The 25386-nt window shown below is 40.6% G+C and overlaps 20 non-coding genes across 20 annotated transcripts; all 20 read left to right on the top strand.

Annotated features, from left to right (window-relative positions):
* The first annotated feature begins 1103 nt into the window (after positions 1-1103).
* Positions 1104-1176, top strand: trnat-ugu (transfer RNA threonine (anticodon UGU)). Its single transcript has one exon. It is a non-coding gene; the product is annotated as a tRNA-Thr (tRNA).
* Positions 1177-2322: 1146 nt separating this feature from the next.
* trnat-ugu (transfer RNA threonine (anticodon UGU)) lies at positions 2323-2395 on the top strand. The gene has a single exon. It is a non-coding gene; the product is annotated as a tRNA-Thr (tRNA).
* Positions 2396-3540: 1145 nt separating this feature from the next.
* trnat-ugu (transfer RNA threonine (anticodon UGU)) lies at positions 3541-3613 on the top strand. Its single transcript has one exon. It is a non-coding gene; the product is annotated as a tRNA-Thr (tRNA).
* Positions 3614-4758: 1145 nt separating this feature from the next.
* trnat-ugu (transfer RNA threonine (anticodon UGU)) lies at positions 4759-4831 on the top strand. Its single transcript has one exon. It is a non-coding gene; the product is annotated as a tRNA-Thr (tRNA).
* Positions 4832-5976: 1145 nt separating this feature from the next.
* trnat-ugu (transfer RNA threonine (anticodon UGU)) lies at positions 5977-6049 on the top strand. Its single transcript has one exon. It is a non-coding gene; the product is annotated as a tRNA-Thr (tRNA).
* A 1146-nt stretch (positions 6050-7195) lies between these two features.
* Positions 7196-7268, top strand: trnat-ugu (transfer RNA threonine (anticodon UGU)). The gene has a single exon. It is a non-coding gene; the product is annotated as a tRNA-Thr (tRNA).
* A 1145-nt stretch (positions 7269-8413) lies between these two features.
* On the top strand, positions 8414-8486 carry trnat-ugu (transfer RNA threonine (anticodon UGU)). Its single transcript has one exon. It is a non-coding gene; the product is annotated as a tRNA-Thr (tRNA).
* A 1145-nt stretch (positions 8487-9631) lies between these two features.
* On the top strand, positions 9632-9704 carry trnat-ugu (transfer RNA threonine (anticodon UGU)). The gene has a single exon. It is a non-coding gene; the product is annotated as a tRNA-Thr (tRNA).
* A 1145-nt stretch (positions 9705-10849) lies between these two features.
* trnat-ugu (transfer RNA threonine (anticodon UGU)) lies at positions 10850-10922 on the top strand. Its single transcript has one exon. It is a non-coding gene; the product is annotated as a tRNA-Thr (tRNA).
* A 1146-nt stretch (positions 10923-12068) lies between these two features.
* On the top strand, positions 12069-12141 carry trnat-ugu (transfer RNA threonine (anticodon UGU)). The gene has a single exon. It is a non-coding gene; the product is annotated as a tRNA-Thr (tRNA).
* Positions 12142-13286: 1145 nt separating this feature from the next.
* On the top strand, positions 13287-13359 carry trnat-ugu (transfer RNA threonine (anticodon UGU)). Its single transcript has one exon. It is a non-coding gene; the product is annotated as a tRNA-Thr (tRNA).
* A 1146-nt stretch (positions 13360-14505) lies between these two features.
* Positions 14506-14578, top strand: trnat-ugu (transfer RNA threonine (anticodon UGU)). The gene has a single exon. It is a non-coding gene; the product is annotated as a tRNA-Thr (tRNA).
* Positions 14579-15723: 1145 nt separating this feature from the next.
* On the top strand, positions 15724-15796 carry trnat-ugu (transfer RNA threonine (anticodon UGU)). Its single transcript has one exon. It is a non-coding gene; the product is annotated as a tRNA-Thr (tRNA).
* A 1145-nt stretch (positions 15797-16941) lies between these two features.
* trnat-ugu (transfer RNA threonine (anticodon UGU)) lies at positions 16942-17014 on the top strand. The gene has a single exon. It is a non-coding gene; the product is annotated as a tRNA-Thr (tRNA).
* A 1146-nt stretch (positions 17015-18160) lies between these two features.
* trnat-ugu (transfer RNA threonine (anticodon UGU)) lies at positions 18161-18233 on the top strand. The gene has a single exon. It is a non-coding gene; the product is annotated as a tRNA-Thr (tRNA).
* Positions 18234-19378: 1145 nt separating this feature from the next.
* trnat-ugu (transfer RNA threonine (anticodon UGU)) lies at positions 19379-19451 on the top strand. The gene has a single exon. It is a non-coding gene; the product is annotated as a tRNA-Thr (tRNA).
* Positions 19452-20596: 1145 nt separating this feature from the next.
* On the top strand, positions 20597-20669 carry trnat-ugu (transfer RNA threonine (anticodon UGU)). The gene has a single exon. It is a non-coding gene; the product is annotated as a tRNA-Thr (tRNA).
* A 1146-nt stretch (positions 20670-21815) lies between these two features.
* Positions 21816-21888, top strand: trnat-ugu (transfer RNA threonine (anticodon UGU)). The gene has a single exon. It is a non-coding gene; the product is annotated as a tRNA-Thr (tRNA).
* Positions 21889-23034: 1146 nt separating this feature from the next.
* Positions 23035-23107, top strand: trnat-ugu (transfer RNA threonine (anticodon UGU)). The gene has a single exon. It is a non-coding gene; the product is annotated as a tRNA-Thr (tRNA).
* Positions 23108-24253: 1146 nt separating this feature from the next.
* On the top strand, positions 24254-24326 carry trnat-ugu (transfer RNA threonine (anticodon UGU)). The gene has a single exon. It is a non-coding gene; the product is annotated as a tRNA-Thr (tRNA).
* The last annotated feature ends 1060 nt before the right edge of the window (positions 24327-25386 follow it).

The following is a 25386-nucleotide window of genomic DNA, read 5'->3' as shown; positions in this document are numbered from 1 at the left end:
AGGTCAGTCTACAAACAAACCGTCATAGTATAAAGTATGAAAAGCTTGCTTACAATAGTAAGTGAATTATAAGCAAAATGCCGTTCATTGGGCGCAGTTGTCCGCACTCTCAATGCATGATCGGTGTCACCGGTTCAACAATATCATGATGCATCTGCCCAAATAATCTGTCTTCTTCTTGACTTCAACCACAGATTATCACTTTCACCTTCTTCTGATAACTCTCGTTTTGCTACTCTTAGCCAATACCCTGCATAATACAATATCATAGTAATAGCCTTCCCACAACTGCCTGTAATTGGTCCAAAGGTTTGACCTCTCCAAACACGTGTTTTCACACAGCAAAGAAATTCAACCAGAGACTTAGACCTCCTGTTTTGGTAGGACCAAATTTTGGTTCTTTGGTCTAAAACGTCCAGCGCAACTTTCACACCCACTATTTTGGTCATTTATAAGTTGTATTGGAACAAACTGAAATGTCTGAACCAACTCACTCCACCTTCCCACTGACCATACAAGGTTTTTGTGAGAGCGACCAGATTTTACTGCCCATATCTCCACATAACCACTGACTTTGTTTTGGGGAGTTGGAAGAACATCATCGGTAGACCCAAATTTGATGTGATTTGGATCCAATACCCATGAGTCTTGTCTGTCTTTAGTTGACATCTCACCATTTCTCAAACTGTCTAGGTGTGTTTGAAACAGCTGAACATTTTTTGACTTGTTCAAGCTCACCTTGAAGTTGATCCAAAAGCTAGCACAGTAGACCAGTCCACAATGCCATGTAGAGCACTTGTGAGGTGTAGTAGTCGGTGTTACTTATTCTACCACCTTCCAGTGCCAAAGTCAAGCAAATTTCGAGTCGTTTTAGCTGTATACAAGTATACTGTGACACAAAATGACACTAACAATTTCAGAGGATATATACATTTAGAGGTAAATTATTCAGTGTTTTTATAAATGGTGTGACTTTTGGGTGATAGAATATATCACTGCTGCATTAGCATAGTTAAATACCTACCAGACGGTGCGATGTGGTTGTGTGTATGTGAATGGGTGAGCCCTTCATGATGACACATAACTATAATGCTTACAGGTAAGGCTCCATAGCTCAGTGGTTAGAGCACTGGTCTTGTAAACCAGGGGTTGCGAGTTCAATTCTCGCTGGGGCCTTTAGGAACTTTTGAGGTCAGAAAAGAGGACATCCAAAGAAAGGTCAGTCTACAAACAAACCGTCATAGTATAAAGTATGAAAAGCTTGCTTACAATAGTAAGTGAATTATAAGCAAAATGCCGTTCATTGGGCGCAGTTGTCCGCACTCTCAATGCATGATCGGTGTCACCGGTTCAACAATATCATGATGCATCTGCCCAAATAATCTGTCTTCTTCTTGACTTCAACCACAGATTATCACTTTCACCTTCTTCTGATAACTCTCGTTTTGCTACTCTTAGCCAATACCCTGCATAATACAATATCATAGTAATAGCCTTCCCACAACTGCCTGTAATTGGTCCAAAGGTTTGACCTCTCCAAACACGTGTTTTCACACAGCAAAGAAATTCAACCAGAGACTTAGACCTCCTGTTTTGGTAGGACCAAATTTTGGTTCTTTGGTCTAAAACGTCCAGCGCAACTTTCACACCCACTATTTTGGTCATTTATAAGTTGTATTGGAACAAACTGAAATGTCTGAACCAACTCACTCCACCTTCCCACTGACCATACAAGGTTTTTGTGAGAGCGACCAGATTTTACTGCCCATATCTCCACATAACCACTGACTTTGTTTTGGGGAGTTGGAAGAACATCATCGGTAGACCCAAATTTGATGTGATTTGGATCCAATACCCATGAGTCTTGTCTGTCTTTAGTTGACATCTCACCATTTCTCAAACTGTCTAGGTGTGTTTGAAACAGCTGAACATTTTTTGACTTGTTCAAGCTCACCTTGAAGTTGATCCAAAAGCTAGCACAGTAGACCAGTCCACAATGCCATGTAGAGCACTTGTGAGGTGTAGTAGTCGGTGTTACTTATTCTACCACCTTCCAGTGCCAAAGTCAAGCAAATTTCGAGTCGTTTTAGCTGTATACAAGTATACTGTGACACAAAATGACACTGTAACAATTTCACAGGATATATACATTTAGAGGTAAATTATTCAGTGTTTTTATAAATGGTGTGACTTTTGGGTGATATAATATATCACTGCTGCATTAGCATAGTTAAATACCTACCAGACGGTGCAGATGTGGTTGTGTGTATGTGAATGGGTGAGCCCTTCATGATGACACATAACTATAATGCTTACAGGTAAGGCTCCATAGCTCAGTGGTTAGAGCACTGGTCTTGTAAACCAGGGGTTGCGAGTTCAATTCTCGCTGGGGCCTTTAGGAACTTTTGAGGTCAGAAAAGAGGACATCCAAAGAAAGGTCAGTCTACAAACAAACCGTCATAGTATAAAGTATGAAAAGCTTGCTTACAATAGTAAGTGAATTATAAGCAAAATGCCGTTCATTGGGCGCAGTTGTCCGCACTCTCCATGCATGATCGGTGTCACCTGTTCAACAATATCATGATGCATCTGCCCAAATAATCTGTCTTCTTCTTGACTTCAACCAAAGATTATCTCTTTCACCTTCTTCTGATAACTCTCGTTTTGCTACTCTTAGCCAATACCCTGCATAATACAATATCATAGTCATAGCCTTCCCACAACTGCCTGTAATTGGTCCAAAGGTTTGACCTATCCAAACACGTGTTTTCACACAGCAAAGAAATTCAACCATAGACTTAGACCTCCTGTTTTGGTAGGACCAAATTTTGGTTCTTTGGTCTAAAATGTCCAGCGCAACTTTCACACCCACTATTTTGGTCATTTATAAGTTGTATTGGAACAAACTGAAATGTCTGAACCAACTCACTCCACCTTCCCACTGACCATACAAGGTTTTTGTGAGAGCGACCAGATTTTACTGCCCATATCTCCACATAACCACTGACTTTGTTTTGGGGAGTTGGAAGAACATCATCGGTAGACCCAAATTTGATGTGATTTGGATCCAATACCCATGAGTCTTGTCTGTCTTTAGTTGACATCTCACCATTTCTCAAACTGTCTAGGTGTGTTTGAAACAGCTGAACATTTTTTGACTTGTTCAAGCTCACCTTGAAGTTGATCCAAAAGCTAGCACAGTAGACCAGTCCACAATGCCATGTAGAGCACTTGTGAGGTGTAGTAGTCGGTGTTACTTATTCTACCACCTTCCAGTGCCAAAGTCAAGCAAATTTCGAGTCGTTTTAGCTGTATACAAGTATACTGTGACACAAAATGACACTGTAACAATTTCAGAGGATATATACATTTAGAGGTAAATTATTCAGTGTTTTTATAAATGGTGTGACTTTTGGGTGATAGAATATATCACTGCTGCATTAGCATAGTTAAATACCTACCAGACGGTGCGATGTGGTTGTGTGTATGTGAATGGGTGAGCCCTTCATGATGACACATAACTATAATGCTTACAGGTAAGGCTCCATAGCTCAGTGGTTAGAGCACTGGTCTTGTAAACCAGGGGTCGTGAGTTCAATTCTCGCTGGGGCCTTTAGGAACTTTTGAGGTCAGAAAAGAGGACATCCAAAGAAAGGTCAGTCTACAAACAAACCGGCATAGTATAAAGTATGAAAAGCTTGCTTACAATAGTAAGTGAATTATAAGCAAAATGCCGTTCATTGGGCGCAGTTGTCCGCACTCTCCATGCATGATCGGTGTCACCTGTTCAACAATATCATGATGCATCTGCCCAAATAATCTGTCTTCTTCTTGACTTCAACCAAAGATTATCTCTTTCACCTTCTTCTGATAACTCTCGTTTTGCTACTCTTAGCCAATACCCTGCATAATACAATATCATAGTAATAGCCTTCCCACAACTGCCTGTAATTGGTCCAAAGGTTTGACCTCTCCAAACACGTGTTTTCACACAGCAAAGAAATTCAACCAGAGACTTAGACCTCCTGTTTTGGTAGGACCAAATTTTGGTTCTTTGGTCTAAAACGTCCAGCGCAACTTTCACACCCACTATTTTGGTCATTTATAAGTTGTATTGGAACAAACTGAAATGTCTGAACCAACTCACTCCACCTTCCCACTGACCATACAAGGTTTTTGTGAGAGCGACCAGATTTTACTGCCCATATCTCCACATAACCACTGACTTTGTTTTGGGGAGTTGGAAGAACATCATCGGTAGACCCAAATTTGATGTGATTTGGATCCAATACCCATGAGTCTTGTCTGTCTTTAGTTGACATCTCACCATTTCTCAAACTGTCTAGGTGTGTTTGAAACAGCTGAACATTTTTTGACTTGTTCAAGCTCACCTTGAAGTTGATCCAAAAGCTAGCACAGTAGACCAGTCCACAATGCCATGTAGAGCACTTGTGAGGTGTAGTAGTCGGTGTTACTTATTCTACCACCTTCCAGTGCCAAAGTCAAGCAAATTTCGAGTCGTTTTAGCTGTATACAAGTATACTGTGACACAAAATGACACTGTAACAATTTCAGAGGATATATACATTTAGAGGTAAATTATTCAGTGTTTTTATAAATGGTGTGACTTTTGGGTGATAGAATATATCACTGCTGCATTAGCATAGTTAAATACCTACCAGACGGTGCGATGTGGTTGTGTGTATGTGAATGGGTGAGCCCTTCATGATGACACATAACTATAATGCTTACAGGTAAGGCTCCATAGCTCAGTGGTTAGAGCACTGGTCTTGTAAACCAGGGGTTGCGAGTTCAATTCTCGCTGGGGCCTTTAGGAACTTTTGAGGTCAGAAAAGAGGACATCCAAAGAAAGGTCAGTCTACAAACAAACCGTCATAGTATAAAGTATGAAAAGCTTGCTTACAATAGTAAGTGAATTATAAGCAAAATGCCGTTCATTGGGCGCAGTTGTCCGCACTCTCAATGCATGATCGGTGTCACCGGTTCAACAATATCATGATGCATCTGCCCAAATAATCTGTCTTCTTCTTGACTTCAACCACAGATTATCACTTTCACCTTCTTCTGATAACTCTCGTTTTGCTACTCTTAGCCAATACCCTGCATAATACAATATCATAGTAATAGCCTTCCCACAACTGCCTGTAATTGGTCCAAAGGTTTGACCTCTCCAAACACGTGTTTTCACACAGCAAAGAAATTCAACCAGAGACTTAGACCTCCTGTTTTGGTAGGACCAAATTTTGGTTCTTTGGTCTAAAACGTCCAGCGCAACTTTCACACCCACTATTTTGGTCATTTATAAGTTGTATTGGAACAAACTGAAATGTCTGAACCAACTCACTCCACCTTCCCACTGACCATACAAGGTTTTTGTGAGAGCGACCAGATTTTACTGCCCATATCTCCACATAACCACTGACTTTGTTTTGGGGAGTTGGAAGAACATCATCGGTAGACCCAAATTTGATGTGATTTGGATCCAATACCCATGAGTCTTGTCTGTCTTTAGTTGACATCTCACCATTTCTCAAACTGTCTAGGTGTGTTTGAAACAGCTGAACATTTTTTGACTTGTTCAAGCTCACCTTGAAGTTGATCCAAAAGCTAGCACAGTAGACCAGTCCACAATGCCATGTAGAGCACTTGTGAGGTGTAGTAGTCGGTGTTACTTATTCTACCACCTTCCAGTGCCAAAGTCAAGCAAATTTCGAGTCGTTTTAGCTGTATACAAGTATACTGTGACACAAAATGACACTGTAACAATTTCAGAGGATATATACATTTAGAGGTAAATTATTCAGTGTTTTTATAAATGGTGTGACTTTTGGGTGATAGAATATATCACTGCTGCATTAGCATAGTTAAATACCTACCAGACGGTGCGATGTGGTTGTGTGTATGTGAATGGGTGAGCCCTTCATGATGACACATAACTATAATGCTTACAGGTAAGGCTCCATAGCTCAGTGGTTAGAGCACTGGTCTTGTAAACCAGGGGTTGCGAGTTCAATTCTCGCTGGGGCCTTTAGGAACTTTTGAGGTCAGAAAAGAGGACATCCAAAGAAAGGTCAGTCTACAAACAAACCGTCATAGTATAAAGTATGAAAAGCTTGCTTACAATAGTAAGTGAATTATAAGCAAAATGCCGTTCATTGGGCGCAGTTGTCCGCACTCTCAATGCATGATCGGTGTCACCGGTTCAACAATATCATGATGCATCTGCCCAAATAATCTGTCTTCTTCTTGACTTCAACCACAGATTATCACTTTCACCTTCTTCTGATAACTCTCGTTTTGCTACTCTTAGCCAATACCCTGCATAATACAATATCATAGTAATAGCCTTCCCACAACTGCCTGTAATTGGTCCAAAGGTTTGACCTCTCCAAACACGTGTTTTCACACAGCAAAGAAATTCAACCAGAGACTTAGACCTCCTGTTTTGGTAGGACCAAATTTTGGTTCTTTGGTCTAAAACGTCCAGCGCAACTTTCACACCCACTATTTTGGTCATTTATAAGTTGTATTGGAACAAACTGAAATGTCTGAACCAACTCACTCCACCTTCCCACTGACCATACAAGGTTTTTGTGAGAGCGACCAGATTTTACTGCCCATATCTCCACATAACCACTGACTTTGTTTTGGGGAGTTGGAAGAACATCATCGGTAGACCCAAATTTGATGTGATTTGGATCCAATACCCATGAGTCTTGTCTGTCTTTAGTTGACATCTCACCATTTCTCAAACTGTCTAGGTGTGTTTGAAACAGCTGAACATTTTTTGACTTGTTCAAGCTCACCTTGAAGTTGATCCAAAAGCTAGCACAGTAGACCAGTCCACAATGCCATGTAGAGCACTTGTGAGGTGTAGTAGTCGGTGTTACTTATTCTACCACCTTCCAGTGCCAAAGTCAAGCAAATTTCGAGTCGTTTTAGCTGTATACAAGTATACTGTGACACAAAATGACACTGTAACAATTTCACAGGATATATACATTTAGAGGTAAATTATTCAGTGTTTTTATAAATGGTGTGACTTTTGGGTGATATAATATATCACTGCTGCATTAGCATAGTTAAATACCTACCAGACGGTGCAGATGTGGTTGTGTGTATGTGAATGGGTGAGCCCTTCATGATGACACATAACTATAATGCTTACAGGTAAGGCTCCATAGCTCAGTGGTTAGAGCACTGGTCTTGTAAACCAGGGGTTGCGAGTTCAATTCTCGCTGGGGCCTTTAGGAACTTTTGAGGTCAGAAAAGAGGACATCCAAAGAAAGGTCAGTCTACAAACAAACCGTCATAGTATAAAGTATGAAAAGCTTGCTTACAATAGTAAGTGAATTATAAGCAAAATGCCGTTCATTGGGCGCAGTTGTCCGCACTCTCCATGCATGATCGGTGTCACCTGTTCAACAATATCATGATGCATCTGCCCAAATAATCTGTCTTCTTCTTGACTTCAACCAAAGATTATCTCTTTCACCTTCTTCTGATAACTCTCGTTTTGCTACTCTTAGCCAATACCCTGCATAATACAATATCATAGTCATAGCCTTCCCACAACTGCCTGTAATTGGTCCAAAGGTTTGACCTATCCAAACACGTGTTTTCACACAGCAAAGAAATTCAACCATAGACTTAGACCTCCTGTTTTGGTAGGACCAAATTTTGGTTCTTTGGTCTAAAATGTCCAGCGCAACTTTCACACCCACTATTTTGGTCATTTATAAGTTGTATTGGAACAAACTGAAATGTCTGAACCAACTCACTCCACCTTCCCACTGACCATACAAGGTTTTTGTGAGAGCGACCAGATTTTACTGCCCATATCTCCACATAACCACTGACTTTGTTTTGGGGAGTTGGAAGAACATCATCGGTAGACCCAAATTTGATGTGATTTGGATCCAATACCCATGAGTCTTGTCTGTCTTTAGTTGACATCTCACCATTTCTCAAACTGTCTAGGTGTGTTTGAAACAGCTGAACATTTTTTGACTTGTTCAAGCTCACCTTGAAGTTGATCCAAAAGCTAGCACAGTAGACCAGTCCACAATGCCATGTAGAGCACTTGTGAGGTGTAGTAGTCGGTGTTACTTATTCTACCACCTTCCAGTGCCAAAGTCAAGCAAATTTCGAGTCGTTTTAGCTGTATACAAGTATACTGTGACACAAAATGACACTGTAACAATTTCAGAGGATATATACATTTAGAGGTAAATTATTCAGTGTTTTTATAAATGGTGTGACTTTTGGGTGATAGAATATATCACTGCTGCATTAGCATAGTTAAATACCTACCAGACGGTGCGATGTGGTTGTGTGTATGTGAATGGGTGAGCCCTTCATGATGACACATAACTATAATGCTTACAGGTAAGGCTCCATAGCTCAGTGGTTAGAGCACTGGTCTTGTAAACCAGGGGTTGCGAGTTCAATTCTCGCTGGGGCCTTTAGGAACTTTTGAGGTCAGAAAAGAGGACATCCAAAGAAAGGTCAGTCTACAAACAAACCGTCATAGTATAAAGTATGAAAAGCTTGCTTACAATAGTAAGTGAATTATAAGCAAAATGCCGTTCATTGGGCGCAGTTGTCCGCACTCTCAATGCATGATCGGTGTCACCGGTTCAACAATATCATGATGCATCTGCCCAAATAATCTGTCTTCTTCTTGACTTCAACCACAGATTATCACTTTCACCTTCTTCTGATAACTCTCGTTTTGCTACTCTTAGCCAATACCCTGCATAATACAATATCATAGTAATAGCCTTCCCACAACTGCCTGTAATTGGTCCAAAGGTTTGACCTCTCCAAACACGTGTTTTCACACAGCAAAGAAATTCAACCAGAGACTTAGACCTCCTGTTTTGGTAGGACCAAATTTTGGTTCTTTGGTCTAAAACGTCCAGCGCAACTTTCACACCCACTATTTTGGTCATTTATAAGTTGTATTGGAACAAACTGAAATGTCTGAACCAACTCACTCCACCTTCCCACTGACCATACAAGGTTTTTGTGAGAGCGACCAGATTTTACTGCCCATATCTCCACATAACCACTGACTTTGTTTTGGGGAGTTGGAAGAACATCATCGGTAGACCCAAATTTGATGTGATTTGGATCCAATACCCATGAGTCTTGTCTGTCTTTAGTTGACATCTCACCATTTCTCAAACTGTCTAGGTGTGTTTGAAACAGCTGAACATTTTTTGACTTGTTCAAGCTCACCTTGAAGTTGATCCAAAAGCTAGCACAGTAGACCAGTCCACAATGCCATGTAGAGCACTTGTGAGGTGTAGTAGTCGGTGTTACTTATTCTACCACCTTCCAGTGCCAAAGTCAAGCAAATTTCGAGTCGTTTTAGCTGTATACAAGTATACTGTGACACAAAATGACACTGTAACAATTTCAGAGGATATATACATTTAGAGGTAAATTATTCAGTGTTTTTATAAATGGTGTGACTTTTGGGTGATAGAATATATCACTGCTGCATTAGCATAGTTAAATACCTACCAGACGGTGCGATGTGGTTGTGTGTATGTGAATGGGTGAGCCCTTCATGATGACACATAACTATAATGCTTACAGGTAAGGCTCCATAGCTCAGTGGTTAGAGCACTGGTCTTGTAAACCAGGGGTTGCGAGTTCAATTCTCGCTGGGGCCTTTAGGAACTTTTGAGGTCAGAAAAGAGGACATCCAAAGAAAGGTCAGTCTACAAACAAACCGTCATAGTATAAAGTATGAAAAGCTTGCTTACAATAGTAAGTGAATTATAAGCAAAATGCCGTTCATTGGGCGCAGTTGTCCGCACTCTCAATGCATGATCGGTGTCACCGGTTCAACAATATCATGATGCATCTGCCCAAATAATCTGTCTTCTTCTTGACTTCAACCACAGATTATCACTTTCACCTTCTTCTGATAACTCTCGTTTTGCTACTCTTAGCCAATACCCTGCATAATACAATATCATAGTAATAGCCTTCCCACAACTGCCTGTAATTGGTCCAAAGGTTTGACCTCTCCAAACACGTGTTTTCACACAGCAAAGAAATTCAACCAGAGACTTAGACCTCCTGTTTTGGTAGGACCAAATTTTGGTTCTTTGGTCTAAAACGTCCAGCGCAACTTTCACACCCACTATTTTGGTCATTTATAAGTTGTATTGGAACAAACTGAAATGTCTGAACCAACTCACTCCACCTTCCCACTGACCATACAAGGTTTTTGTGAGAGCGACCAGATTTTACTGCCCATATCTCCACATAACCACTGACTTTGTTTTGGGGAGTTGGAAGAACATCATCGGTAGACCCAAATTTGATGTGATTTGGATCCAATACCCATGAGTCTTGTCTGTCTTTAGTTGACATCTCACCATTTCTCAAACTGTCTAGGTGTGTTTGAAACAGCTGAACATTTTTTGACTTGTTCAAGCTCACCTTGAAGTTGATCCAAAAGCTAGCACAGTAGACCAGTCCACAATGCCATGTAGAGCACTTGTGAGGTGTAGTAGTCGGTGTTACTTATTCTACCACCTTCCAGTGCCAAAGTCAAGCAAATTTCGAGTCGTTTTAGCTGTATACAAGTATACTGTGACACAAAATGACACTGTAACAATTTCAGAGGATATATACATTTAGAGGTAAATTATTCAGTGTTTTTATAAATGGTGTGACTTTTGGGTGATAGAATATATCACTGCTGCATTAGCATAGTTAAATACCTACCAGACGGTGCGATGTGGTTGTGTGTATGTGAATGGGTGAGCCCTTCATGATGACACATAACTATAATGCTTACAGGTAAGGCTCCATAGCTCAGTGGTTAGAGCACTGGTCTTGTAAACCAGGGGTTGCGAGTTCAATTCTCGCTGGGGCCTTTAGGAACTTTTGAGGTCAGAAAAGAGGACATCCAAAGAAAGGTCAGTCTACAAACAAACCGTCATAGTATAAAGTATGAAAAGCTTGCTTACAATAGTAAGTGAATTATAAGCAAAATGCCGTTCATTGGGCGCAGTTGTCCGCACTCTCAATGCATGATCGGTGTCACCGGTTCAACAATATCATGATGCATCTGCCCAAATAATCTGTCTTCTTCTTGACTTCAACCACAGATTATCACTTTCACCTTCTTCTGATAACTCTCGTTTTGCTACTCTTAGCCAATACCCTGCATAATACAATATCATAGTAATAGCCTTCCCACAACTGCCTGTAATTGGTCCAAAGGTTTGACCTCTCCAAACACGTGTTTTCACACAGCAAAGAAATTCAACCAGAGACTTAGACCTCCTGTTTTGGTAGGACCAAATTTTGGTTCTTTGGTCTAAAACGTCCAGCGCAACTTTCACACCCACTATTTTGGTCATTTATAAGTTGTATTGGAACAAACTGAAATGTCTGAACCAACTCACTCCACCTTCCCACTGACCATACAAGGTTTTTGTGAGAGCGACCAGATTTTACTGCCCATATCTCCACATAACCACTGACTTTGTTTTGGGGAGTTGGAAGAACATCATCGGTAGACCCAAATTTGATGTGATTTGGATCCAATACCCATGAGTCTTGTCTGTCTTTAGTTGACATCTCACCATTTCTCAAACTGTCTAGGTGTGTTTGAAACAGCTGAACATTTTTTTACTTGTTCAAGCTCACCTTGAAGTTGATCCAAAAGCTAGCACAGTAGACCAGTCCACAATGCCATGTAGAGCACTTGTGAGGTGTAGTAGTCGGTGTTACTTATTCTACCACCTTCCAGTGCCAAAGTCAAGCAAATTTCGAGTCGTTTTAGCTGTATACAAGTATACTGTGACACAAAATGACACTGTAACAATTTCAGAGGATATATACATTTAGAGGTAAATTATTCAGTGTTTTTATAAATGGTGTGACTTTTGGGTGATAGAATATATCACTGCTGCATTAGCATAGTTAAATACCTACCAGACGGTGCAGATGTGGTTGTGTGTATGTGAATGGGTGAGCCCTTCATGATGACACATAACTATAATGCTTACAGGTAAGGCTCCATAGCTCAGTGGTTAGAGCACTGGTCTTGTAAACCAGGGGTCGTGAGTTCAATTCTCGCTGGGGCCTTTAGGAACTTTTGAGGTCAGAAAAGAGGACATCCAAAGAAAGGTCAGTCTACAAACAAACCGGCATAGTATAAAGTATGAAAAGCTTGCTTACAATAGTAAGTGAATTATAAGCAAAATGCCGTTCATTGGGCGCAGTTGTCCGCACTCTCCATGCATGATCGGTGTCACCTGTTCAACAATATCATGATGCATCTGCCCAAATAATCTGTCTTCTTCTTGACTTCAACCAAAGATTATCTCTTTCACCTTCTTCTGATAACTCTCGTTTTGCTACTCTTAGCCAATACCCTGCATAATACAATATCATAGTCATAGCCTTCCCACAACTGCCTGTAATTGGTCCAAAGGTTTGACCTCTCCAAACACGTGTTTTCACACAGCAAAGAAATTCAACCAGAGACTTAGACCTCCTGTTTTGGTAGGACCAAATTTTGGTTCTTTGGTCTAAAACGTCCAGCGCAACTTTCACACCCACTATTTTGGTCATTTATAAGTTGTATTGGAACAAACTGAAATGTCTGAACCAACTCACTCCACCTTCCCACTGACCATACAAGGTTTTTGTGAGAGCGACCAGATTTTACTGCCCATATCTCCACATAACCACTGACTTTGTTTTGGGGAGTTGGAAGAACATCATCGGTAGACCCAAATTTGATGTGATTTGGATCCAATACCCATGAGTCTTGTCTGTCTTTAGTTGACATCTCACCATTTCTCAAACTGTCTAGGTGTGTTTGAAACAGCTGAACATTTTTTGACTTGTTCAAGCTCACCTTGAAGTTGATCCAAAAGCTAGCACAGTAGACCAGTCCACAATGCCATGTAGAGCACTTGTGAGGTGTAGTAGTCGGTGTTACTTATTCTACCACCTTCCAGTGCCAAAGTCAAGCAAATTTCGAGTCGTTTTAGCTGTATACAAGTATACTGTGACACAAAATGACACTGTAACAATTTCAGAGGATATATACATTTAGAGGTAAATTATTCAGTGTTTTTATAAATGGTGTGACTTTTGGGTGATAGAATATATCACTGCTGCATTAGCATAGTTAAATACCTACCAGACGGTGCGATGTGGTTGTGTGTATGTGAATGGGTGAGCCCTTCATGATGACACATAACTATAATGCTTACAGGTAAGGCTCCATAGCTCAGTGGTTAGAGCACTGGTCTTGTAAACCAGGGGTTGCGAGTTCAATTCTCGCTGGGGCCTTTAGGAACTTTTGAGGTCAGAAAAGAGGACATCCAAAGAAAGGTCAGTCTACAAACAAACCGTCATAGTATAAAGTATGAAAAGCTTGCTTACAATAGTAAGTGAATTATAAGCAAAATGCCGTTCATTGGGCGCAGTTGTCCGCACTCTCCATGCATGATCGGTGTCACCTGTTCAACAATATCATGATGCATCTGCCCAAATAATCTGTCTTCTTCTTGACTTCAACCAAAGATTATCTCTTTCACCTTCTTCTGATAACTCTCGTTTTGCTACTCTTAGCCAATACCCTGCATAATACAATATCATAGTCATAGCCTTCCCACAACTGCCTGTAATTGGTCCAAAGGTTTGACCTATCCAAACACGTGTTTTCACACAGCAAAGAAATTCAACCATAGACTTAGACCTCCTGTTTTGGTAGGACCAAATTTTGGTTCTTTGGTCTAAAATGTCCAGCGCAACTTTCACACCCACTATTTTGGTCATTTATAAGTTGTATTGGAACAAACTGAAATGTCTGAACCAACTCACTCCACCTTCCCACTGACCATACAAGGTTTTTGTGAGAGCGACCAGATTTTACTGCCCATATCTCCACATAACCACTGACTTTGTTTTGGGGAGTTGGAAGAACATCATCGGTAGACCCAAATTTGATGTGATTTGGATCCAATACCCATGAGTCTTGTCTGTCTTTAGTTGACATCTCACCATTTCTCAAACTGTCTAGGTGTGTTTGAAACAGCTGAACATTTTTTGACTTGTTCAAGCTCACCTTGAAGTTGATCCAAAAGCTAGCACAGTAGACCAGTCCACAATGCCATGTAGAGCACTTGTGAGGTGTAGTAGTCGGTGTTACTTATTCTACCACCTTCCAGTGCCAAAGTCAAGCAAATTTCGAGTCGTTTTAGCTGTATACAAGTATACTGTGACACAAAATGACACTGTAACAATTTCAGAGGATATATACATTTAGAGGTAAATTATTCAGTGTTTTTATAAATGGTGTGACTTTTGGGTGATATAATATATCACTGCTGCATTAGCATAGTTAAATACCTACCAGACGGTGCAGATGTGGTTGTGTGTATGTGAATGGGTGAGCCCTTCATGATGACACATAACTATAATGCTTACAGGTAAGGCTCCATAGCTCAGTGGTTAGAGCACTGGTCTTGTAAACCAGGGGTTGCGAGTTCAATTCTCGCTGGGGCCTTTAGGAACTTTTGAGGTCAGAAAAGAGGACATCCAAAGAAAGGTCAGTCTACAAACAAACCGTCATAGTATAAAGTATGAAAAGCTTGCTTACAATAGTAAGTGAATTATAAGCAAAATGCCGTTCATTGGGCGCAGTTGTCCGCACTCTCCATGCATGATCGGTGTCACCTGTTCAACAATATCATGATGCATCTGCCCAAATAATCTGTCTTCTTCTTGACTTCAACCAAAGATTATCTCTTTCACCTTCTTCTGATAACTCTCGTTTTGCTACTCTTAGCCAATACCCTGCATAATACAATATCATAGTCATAGCCTTCCCACAACTGCCTGTAATTGGTCCAAAGGTTTGACCTATCCAAACACGTGTTTTCACACAGCAAAGAAATTCAACCATAGACTTAGACCTCCTGTTTTGGTAGGACCAAATTTTGGTTCTTTGGTCTAAAATGTCCAGCGCAACTTTCACACCCACTATTTTGGTCATTTATAAGTTGTATTGGAACAAACTGAAATGTCTGAACCAACTCACTCCACCTTCCCACTGACCATACAAGGTTTTTGTGAGAGCGACCAGATTTTACTGCCCATATCTCCACATAACCACTGACTTTGTTTTGGGGAGTTGGAAGAACATCATCGGTAGACCCAAATTTGATGTGATTTGGATCCAATACCCATGAGTCTTGTCTGTCTTTAGTTGACATCTCACCATTTCTCAAACTGTCTAGGTGTGTTTGAAACAGCTGAACATTTTTTGACTTGTTCAAGCTCACCTTGAAGTTGATCCAAAAGCTAGCACAGTAGACCAGTCCACAATGCCATGTAGAGCACTTGTGAGGTGTAGTAGTCGGTGTTACTTATTCTACCACCTTCCAGTGCCAAAGTCAAGCAAATTTCGAGTCGTTTTAGCTGTATACAAGTATACTGTGACACAAAATGACACTGTAACAATTTCAGAGGATATATACATTTAGAGGTAAATTATTCAGTGTTTTTATAAATGGTGTGACTTTTGGGTGATAGAATATATCACTGCTGCATTAGCATAGTTAAATACCTACCAGACGGTGCGATGTGGTTGTGTGTATGTGAATGGGTGAGCCCTTCATGATGACACATAACTATAATGCTTACAGGTAAGGCTCCATAGCTCAGTGGTTAGAGCACTGGTCTTGTAAACCAGGGGTTGCGAGTTCAATTCTCGCTGGGGCCTTTAGGAACTTTTGAGGTCAGAAAAGAGGACATCCAAAGAAAGGTCAGTCTACAAACAAACCGTCATAGTATAAAGTATGAAAAGCTTGCTTACAATAGTAAGTGAATTATAAGCAAAATGCCGTTCATTGGGCGCAGTTGTCCGCACTCTCAATGCATGATCGGTGTCACCGGTTCAACAATATCATGATGCATCTGCCCAAATAATCTGTCTTCTTCTTGACTTCAACCACAGATTATCACTTTCACCTTCTTCTGATAACTCTCGTTTTGCTACTCTTAGCCAATACCCTGCATAATACAATATCATAGTAATAGCCTTCCCACAACTGCCTGTAATTGGTCCAAAGGTTTGACCTCTCCAAACACGTGTTTTCACACAGCAAAGAAATTCAACCAGAGACTTAGACCTCCTGTTTTGGTAGGACCAAATTTTGGTTCTTTGGTCTAAAACGTCCAGCGCAACTTTCACACCCACTATTTTGGTCATTTATAAGTTGTATTGGAACAAACTGAAATGTCTGAACCAACTCACTCCACCTTCCCACTGACCATACAAGGTTTTTGTGAGAGCGACCAGATTTTACTGCCCATATCTCCACATAACCACTGACTTTGTTTTGGGGAGTTGGAAGAACATCATCGGTAGACCCAAATTTGATGTGATTTGGATCCAATACCCATGAGTCTTGTCTGTCTTTAGTTGACATCTCACCATTTCTCAAACTGTCTAGGTGTGTTTGAAACAGCTGAACATTTTTTGACTTGTTCAAGCTCACCTTGAAGTTGATCCAAAAGCTAGCACAGTAGACCAGTCCACAATGCCATGTAGAGCACTTGTGAGGTGTAGTAGTCGGTGTTACTTATTCTACCACCTTCCAGTGCCAAAGTCAAGCAAATTTCGAGTCGTTTTAGCTGTATACAAGTATACTGTGACACAAAATGACACTGTAACAATTTCAGAGGATATATACATTTAGAGGTAAATTATTCAGTGTTTTTATAAATGGTGTGACTTTTGGGTGATAGAATATATCACTGCTGCATTAGCATAGTTAAATACCTACCAGACGGTGCGATGTGGTTGTGTGTATGTGAATGGGTGAGCCCTTCATGATGACACATAACTATAATGCTTACAGGTAAGGCTCCATAGCTCAGTGGTTAGAGCACTGGTCTTGTAAACCAGGGGTTGCGAGTTCAATTCTCGCTGGGGCCTTTAGGAACTTTTGAGGTCAGAAAAGAGGACATCCAAAGAAAGGTCAGTCTACAAACAAACCGTCATAGTATAAAGTATGAAAAGCTTGCTTACAATAGTAAGTGAATTATAAGCAAAATGCCGTTCATTGGGCGCAGTTGTCCGCACTCTCAATGCATGATCGGTGTCACCGGTTCAACAATATCATGATGCATCTGCCCAAATAATCTGTCTTCTTCTTGACTTCAACCACAGATTATCACTTTCACCTTCTTCTGATAACTCTCGTTTTGCTACTCTTAGCCAATACCCTGCATAATACAATATCATAGTAATAGCCTTCCCACAACTGCCTGTAATTGGTCCAAAGGTTTGACCTCTCCAAACACGTGTTTTCACACAGCAAAGAAATTCAACCAGAGACTTAGACCTCCTGTTTTGGTAGGACCAAATTTTGGTTCTTTGGTCTAAAACGTCCAGCGCAACTTTCACACCCACTATTTTGGTCATTTATAAGTTGTATTGGAACAAACTGAAATGTCTGAACCAACTCACTCCACCTTCCCACTGACCATACAAGGTTTTTGTGAGAGCGACCAGATTTTACTGCCCATATCTCCACATAACCACTGACTTTGTTTTGGGGAGTTGGAAGAACATCATCGGTAGACCCAAATTTGATGTGATTTGGATCCAATACCCATGAGTCTTGTCTGTCTTTAGTTGACATCTCACCATTTCTCAAACTGTCTAGGTGTGTTTGAAACAGCTGAACATTTTTTGACTTGTTCAAGCTCACCTTGAAGTTGATCCAAAAGCTAGCACAGTAGACCAGTCCACAATGCCATGTAGAGCACTTGTGAGGTGTAGTAGTCGGTGTTACTTATTCTACCACCTTCCAGTGCCAAAGTCAAGCAAATTTCGAGTCGTTTTAGCTGTATACAAGTATACTGTGACACAAAATGACACTGTAACAATTTCAGAGGATATATACATTTAGAGGTAAATTATTCAGTGTTTTTATAAATGGTGTGACTTTTGGGTGATAGAATATATCACTGCTGCATTAGCATAGTTAAATACCTACCAGACGGTGCAGATGTGGTTGTGTGTATGTGAATGGGTGAGCCCTTCATGATGACACATAACTATAATGCTTACAGGTAAGGCTCCATAGCTCAGTGGTTAGAGCACTGGTCTTGTAAACCAGGGGTCGCGAGTTCAATTCTCGCTGGGGCCTTTAGGAACTTTTGAGGTCAGAAAAGAGGACATCCAAAGAAAGGTCAGTCTACAAACAAACCGGCATAGTATAAAGTATGAAAAGCTTGCTTACAATAGTAAGTGAATTATAAGCAAAATGCCGTTCATTGGGTGCAGTTGTCCGCACTCTCCATGCATGATCGGTGTCACCTGTTCAACAATATCATGATGCATCTGCCCAAATAATCTGTCTTCTTCTTGACTTCAACCAAAGATTATCTCTTTCACCTTCTTCTGATAACTCTCGTTTTGCTACTCTTAGCCAATACCCTGCATAATACAATATCATAGTCATAGCCTTCCCACAACTGCCTGTAATTGGTCCAAAGGTTTGACCTATCCAAACACGTGTTTTCACACAGCAAAGAAATTCAACCATAGACTTAGACCTCCTGTTTTGGTAGGACCAAATTTTGGTTCTTTGGTCTAAAATGTCCAGCGCAACTTTCACACCCACTATTTTGGTCATTTATAAGTTGTATTGGAACAAACTGAAATGTCTGAACCAACTCACTCCACCTTCCCACTGACCATACAAGGTTTTTGTGAGAGCGACCAGATTTTACTGCCCATATCTCCACATAACCACTGACTTTGTTTTGGGGAGTTGGAAGAACATCATCGGTAGACCCAAATTTGATGTGATTTGGATCCAATACCCATGAGTCTTGTCTGTCTTTAGTTGACATCTCACCATTTCTCAAACTGTCTAGGTGTGTTTGAAACAGCTGAACATTTTTTGACTTGTTCAAGCTCACCTTGAAGTTGATCCAAAAGCTAGCACAGTAGACCAGTCCACAATGCCATGTAGAGCACTTGTGAGGTGTAGTAGTCGGTGTTACTTATTCTACCACCTTCCAGTGCCAAAGTCAAGCAAATTTCGAGTCGTTTTAGCTGTATACAAGTATACTGTGACACAAAATGACACTGTAACAATTTCAGAGGATATATACATTTAGAGGTAAATTATTCAGTGTTTTTATAAATGGTGTGACTTTTGGGTGATAGAATATATCACTGCTGCATTAGCATAGTTAAATACCTACCAGACGGTGCGATGTGGTTGTGTGTATGTGAATGGGTGAGCCCTTCATGATGACACATAACTATAATGCTTACAGGTAAGGCTCCATAGCTCAGTGGTTAGAGCACTGGTCTTGTAAACCAGGGGTTGCGAGTTCAATTCTCGCTGGGGCCTTTAGGAACTTTTGAGGTCAGAAAAGAGGACATCCAAAGAAAGGTCAGTCTACAAACAAACCGTCATAGTATAAAGTATGAAAAGCTTGCTTACAATAGTAAGTGAATTATAAGCAAAATGCCGTTCATTGGGCGCAGTTGTCCGCACTCTCAATGCATGATCGGTGTCACCGGTTCAACAATATCATGATGCATCTGCCCAAATAATCTGTCTTCTTCTTGACTTCAACCACAGATTATCACTTTCACCTTCTTCTGATAACTCTCGTTTTGCTACTCTTAGCCAATACCCTGCATAATACAATATCATAGTAATAGCCTTCCCACAACTGCCTGTAATTGGTCCAAAGGTTTGACCTCTCCAAACACGTGTTTTCACACAGCAAAGAAATTCAACCAGAGACTTAGACCTCCTGTTTTGGTAGGACCAAATTTTGGTTCTTTGGTCTAAAACGTCCAGCGCAACTTTCACACCCACTATTTTGGTCATTTATAAGTTGTATTGGAACAAACTGAAATGTCTGAACCAACTCACTCCACCTTCCCACTGACCATACAAGGTTTTTGTGAGAGCGACCAGATTTTACTGCCCATATCTCCACATAACCACTGACTTTGTTTTGGGGAGTTGGAAGAACATCATCGGTAGACCCAAATTTGATGTGATTTGGATCCAATACCCATGAGTCTTGTCTGTCTTTAGTTGACATCTCACCATTTCTCAAACTGTCTAGGTGTGTTTGAAACAGCTGAACATTTTTTGACTTGTTCAAGCTCACCTTGAAGTTGATCCAAAAGCTAGCACAGTAGACCAGTCCACAATGCCATGTAGAGCACTTGTGAGGTGTAGTAGTCGGTGTTACTTATTCTACCACCTTCCAGTGCCAAAGTCAAGCAAATTTCGAGTCGTTTTAGCTGTATACAAGTATACTGTGACACAAAATGACACTGTAACAATTTCAGAGGATATATACATTTAGAGGTAAATTATTCAGTGTTTTTATAAATGGTGTGACTTTTGGGTGATAGAATATATCACTGCTGCATTAGCATAGTTAAATACCTACCAGACGGTGCGATGTGGTTGTGTGTATGTGAATGGGTGAGCCCTTCATGATGACACATAACTATAATGCTTACAGGTAAGGCTCCATAGCTCAGTGGTTAGAGCACTGGTCTTGTAAACCAGGGGTTGCGAGTTCAATTCTCGCTGGGGCCTTTAGGAACTTTTGAGGTCAGAAAAGAGGACATCCAAAGAAAGGTCAGTCTACAAACAAACCGTCATAGTATAAAGTATGAAAAGCTTGCTTACAATAGTAAGTGAATTATAAGCAAAATGCCGTTCATTGGGCGCAGTTGTCCGCACTCTCAATGCATGATCGGTGTCACCGGTTCAACAATATCATGATGCATCTGCCCAAATAATCTGTCTTCTTCTTGACTTCAACCACAGATTATCACTTTCACCTTCTTCTGATAACTCTCGTTTTGCTACTCTTAGCCAATACCCTGCATAATACAATATCATAGTAATAGCCTTCCCACAACTGCCTGTAATTGGTCCAAAGGTTTGACCTCTCCAAACACGTGTTTTCACACAGCAAAGAAATTCAACCAGAGACTTAGACCTCCTGTTTTGGTAGGACCAAATTTTGGTTCTTTGGTCTAAAACGTCCAGCGCAACTTTCACACCCACTATTTTGGTCATTTATAAGTTGTATTGGAACAAACTGAAATGTCTGAACCAACTCACTCCACCTTCCCACTGACCATACAAGGTTTTTGTGAGAGCGACCAGATTTTACTGCCCATATCTCCACATAACCACTGACTTTGTTTTGGGGAGTTGGAAGAACATCATCGGTAGACCCAAATTTGATGTGATTTGGATCCAATACCCATGAGTCTTGTCTGTCTTTAGTTGACATCTCACCATTTCTCAAACTGTCTAGGTGTGTTTGAAACAGCTGAACATTTTTTTACTTGTTCAAGCTCACCTTGAAGTTGATCCAAAAGCTAGCACAGTAGACCAGTCCACAATGCCATGTAGAGCACTTGTGAGGTGTAGTAGTCGGTGTTACTTATTCTACCACCTTCCAGTGCCAAAGTCAAGCAAATTTCGAGTCGTTTTAGCTGTATACAAGTATACTGTGACACAAAATGACACTGTAACAATTTCAGAGGATATATACATTTAGAGGTAAATTATTCAGTGTTTTTATAAATGGTGTGACTTTTGGGTGATAGAATATATCACTGCTGCATTAGCATAGTTAAATACCTACCAGACGGTGCAGATGTGGTTGTGTGTATGTGAATGGGTGAGCCCTTCATGATGACACATAACTATAATGCTTACAGGTAAGGCTCCATAGCTCAGTGGTTAGAGCACTGGTCTTGTAAACCAGGGGTCGCGAGTTCAATTCTCGCTGGGGCCTTTAGGAACTTTTGAGGTCAGAAAAGAGGACATCCAAAGAAAGGTCAGTCTACAAACAAACCGGCATAGTATAAAGTATGAAAAGCTTGCTTACAATAGTAAGTGAATTATAAGCAAAATGCCGTTCATTGGGCGCAGTTGTCCGCACTCTCCATGCATGATCGGTGTCACCTGTTCAACAATATCATGATGCATCTGCCCAAATAATCTGTCTTCTTCTTGACTTCAACCAAAGATTATCTCTTTCACCTTCTTCTGATAACTCTCGTTTTGCTACTCTTAGCCAATACCCTGCATAATACAATATCATAGTCATAGCCTTCCCACAACTGCCTGTAATTGGTCCAAAGGTTTGACCTATCCAAACACGTGTTTTCACACAGCAAAGAAATTCAACCATAGACTTAGACCTGCTGTTTTGGTAGGACCAAATTTTGGTTCTTTGGTCTAAAACGTCCAGCGCAACTTTCACACCCACTATTTTGGTCATTTATAAGTTGTATTGGAACAAACTGAAATGTCTGAACCAACTCACTCCACCTTCCCACTGACCATACAAGGTTTTTGTGAGAGCGACCAGATTTTACTGCCCATATCTCCACATAACCACTGACTTTGTTTTGGGGAGTTGGAAGAACATCATCGGTAGACCCAAATTTGATGTGATTTGGATCCAATACCCATGAGTCTTGTCTGTCTTTAGTTGACATCTCACCATTTCTCAAACTGTCTAGGTGTGTTTGAAACAGCTGAACATTTTTTGACTTGTTCAAGCTCACCTTGAAGTTGATCCAAAAGCTAGCACAGTAGACCAGTCCACAATGCCATGTAGAGCACTTGTGAGGTGTAGTAGTCGGTGTTACTTATTCTACCACCTTCCAGTGCCAAAGTCAAGCAAATTTCGAGTCGTTTTAGCTGTATACAAGTATACTGTGACACAAAATGACACTGTAACAATTTCAGAGGATATATACATTTAGAGGTAAATTATTCAGTGTTTTTATAAATGGTGTGACTTTTGGGTGATATAATATATCACTGCTGCATTAGCATAGTTAAATACCTACCAGACGGTGCAGATGTGGTTGTGTGTATGTGAATGGGTGAGCCCTTCATGATGACACATAACTATAATGCTTACAGGTAAGGCTCCATAGCTCAGTGGTTAGAGCACTGGTCTTGTAAACCAGGGGTCGCGAGTTCAATTCTCGCTGGGGCCTTTAGGAACTTTTGAGGTCAGAAAAGAGGACATCCAAAGAAAGGTCAGTCTACAAACAAACCGGCATAGTATAAAGTATGAAAAGCTTGCTTACAATAGTAAGTGAATTATAAGCAAAATGCCGTTCATTGGGCGCAGTTGTCCGCACTCTCCATGCATGATCGGTGTCACCTGTTCAACAATATCATGATGCATCTGCCCAAATAATCTGTCTTCTTCTTGACTTCAACCAAAGATTATCTCTTTCACCTTCTTCTGATAACTCTCGTTTTGCTACTCTTAGCCAATACCCTGCATAATACAATATCATAGTCATAGCCTTCCCACAACTGCCTGTAATTGGTCCAAAGGTTTGACCTATCCAAACACGTGTTTTCACACAGCAAAGAAATTCAACCATAGACTTAGACCTCCTGTTTTGGTAGGACCAAATTTTGGTTCTTTGGTCTAAAATGTCCAGCGCAACTTTCACACCCACTATTTTGGTCATTTATAAGTTGTATTGGAACAAACTGAAATGTCTGAACCAACTCACTCCACCTTCCCACTGACCATACAAGGTTTTTGTGAGAGCGACCAGATTTTACTGCCCATATCTCCACATAACCACTGACTTTGTTTTGGGGAGTTGGAAGAACATCATCGGTAGACCCAAATTTGATGTGATTTGGATCCAATACCCATGAGTCTTGTCTGTCTTTAGTTGACATCTCACCATTTCTCAAACTGTCTAGGTGTGTTTGAAACAGCTGAACATTTTTTGACTTGTTCAAGCTCACCTTGAAGTTGATCCAAAAGCTAGCACAGTAGACCAGTCCACAATGCCATGTAGAGCACTTGTGAGGTGTAGTAGTCGGTGTTACTTATTCTACCACCTTCCAGTGCCAAAGTCAAGCAAATTTCGAGTCGTTTTAGCTGTATACAAGTATACTGTGACACAAAATGACACTGTAACAATTTCAGAGGATATATACATTTAGAGGTAAATTATTCAGTGTTTTTATAAATGGTGTGACTTTTGGGTGATATAATATATCACTGCTGCATTAGCATAGTTAAATACCTACCAGACGGTGCAGATGTGGTTGTGTGTATGTGAATGGGTGAGCCCTTCATGATGACACATAACTATAATGCTTACAGGTAAGGCTCCATAGCTCAGTGGTTAGAGCACTGGTCTTGTAAACCAGGGGTCGCGAGTTCAATTCTCGCTGGGGCCTTTAGGAACTTTTGAGGTCAGAAAAGAGGACATCCAAAGAAAGGTCAGTCTACAAACAAACCGGCATAGTATAAAGTATGAAAAGCTTGCTTACAATAGTAAGTGAATTATAAGCAAAATGCCGTTCATTGGGCGCAGTTGTCCGCACTCTCCATGCATGATCGGTGTCACCTGTTCAACAATATCATGATGCATCTGCCCAAATAATCTGTCTTCTTCTTGACTTCAACCAAAGATTATCTCTTTCACCTTCTTCTGATAACTCTCGTTTTGCTACTCTTAGCCAATACCCTGCATAATACAATATCATAGTCATAGCCTTCCCACAACTGCCTGTAATTGGTCCAAAGGTTTGACCTATCCAAACACGTGTTTTCACACAGCAAAGAAATTCAACCATAGACTTAGACCTGCTGTTTTGGTAGGACCAAATTTTGGTTCTTTGGTCTAAAACGTCCAGCGCAACTTTCACACCCACTATTTTGGTCATTTATAAGTTGTATTGGAACAAACTGAAATGTCTGAACCAACTCACTCCACCTTCCCACTGACCATACAAGGTTTTTGTGAGAGCGACCAGATTTTACTGCCCATATCTCCACATAACCACTGACTTTGTTTTGGGGAGTTGGAAGAACATCATCGGTAGACCCAAATTTGATGTGATTTGGATCCAATACCCATGAGTCTTGTCTGTCTTTAGTTGACATCTCACCATTTCTCAAACTGTCTAGGTGTGTTTGAAACAGCTGAACATTTTTTGACTTGTTCAAGCTCACCTTGAAGTTGATCCAAAAGCTAGCACAGTAGACCAGTCCACAATGCCATGTAGAGCACTTGTGAGGTGTAGTAGTCGGTGTTACTTATTGTACCACCTTCCAGTGCCAAAGTCAAGCAAATTTCGAGTCGTTTTAGCTGTATACAAGTATACTGTGACACAAAATGACACTGTAACAATTTCAGAGGATATATACATTTAGAGGTAAATTATTCAGTGTTTTTATAAATGGTGTGACTTTTGGGTGATAGAATATATCACTGCTGCATTAGCATAGTTAAAT

Source organism: Brachyhypopomus gauderio, chromosome 7 (assembly GCF_052324685.1).
Source record: "Brachyhypopomus gauderio isolate BG-103 chromosome 7, BGAUD_0.2, whole genome shotgun sequence".
NCBI lineage: Eukaryota > Metazoa > Chordata > Actinopteri > Gymnotiformes > Hypopomidae > Brachyhypopomus > Brachyhypopomus gauderio.
Note: the sequence above shows the minus strand (reverse complement) of the source record. Positions and strands in the feature narration are given on the sequence as shown.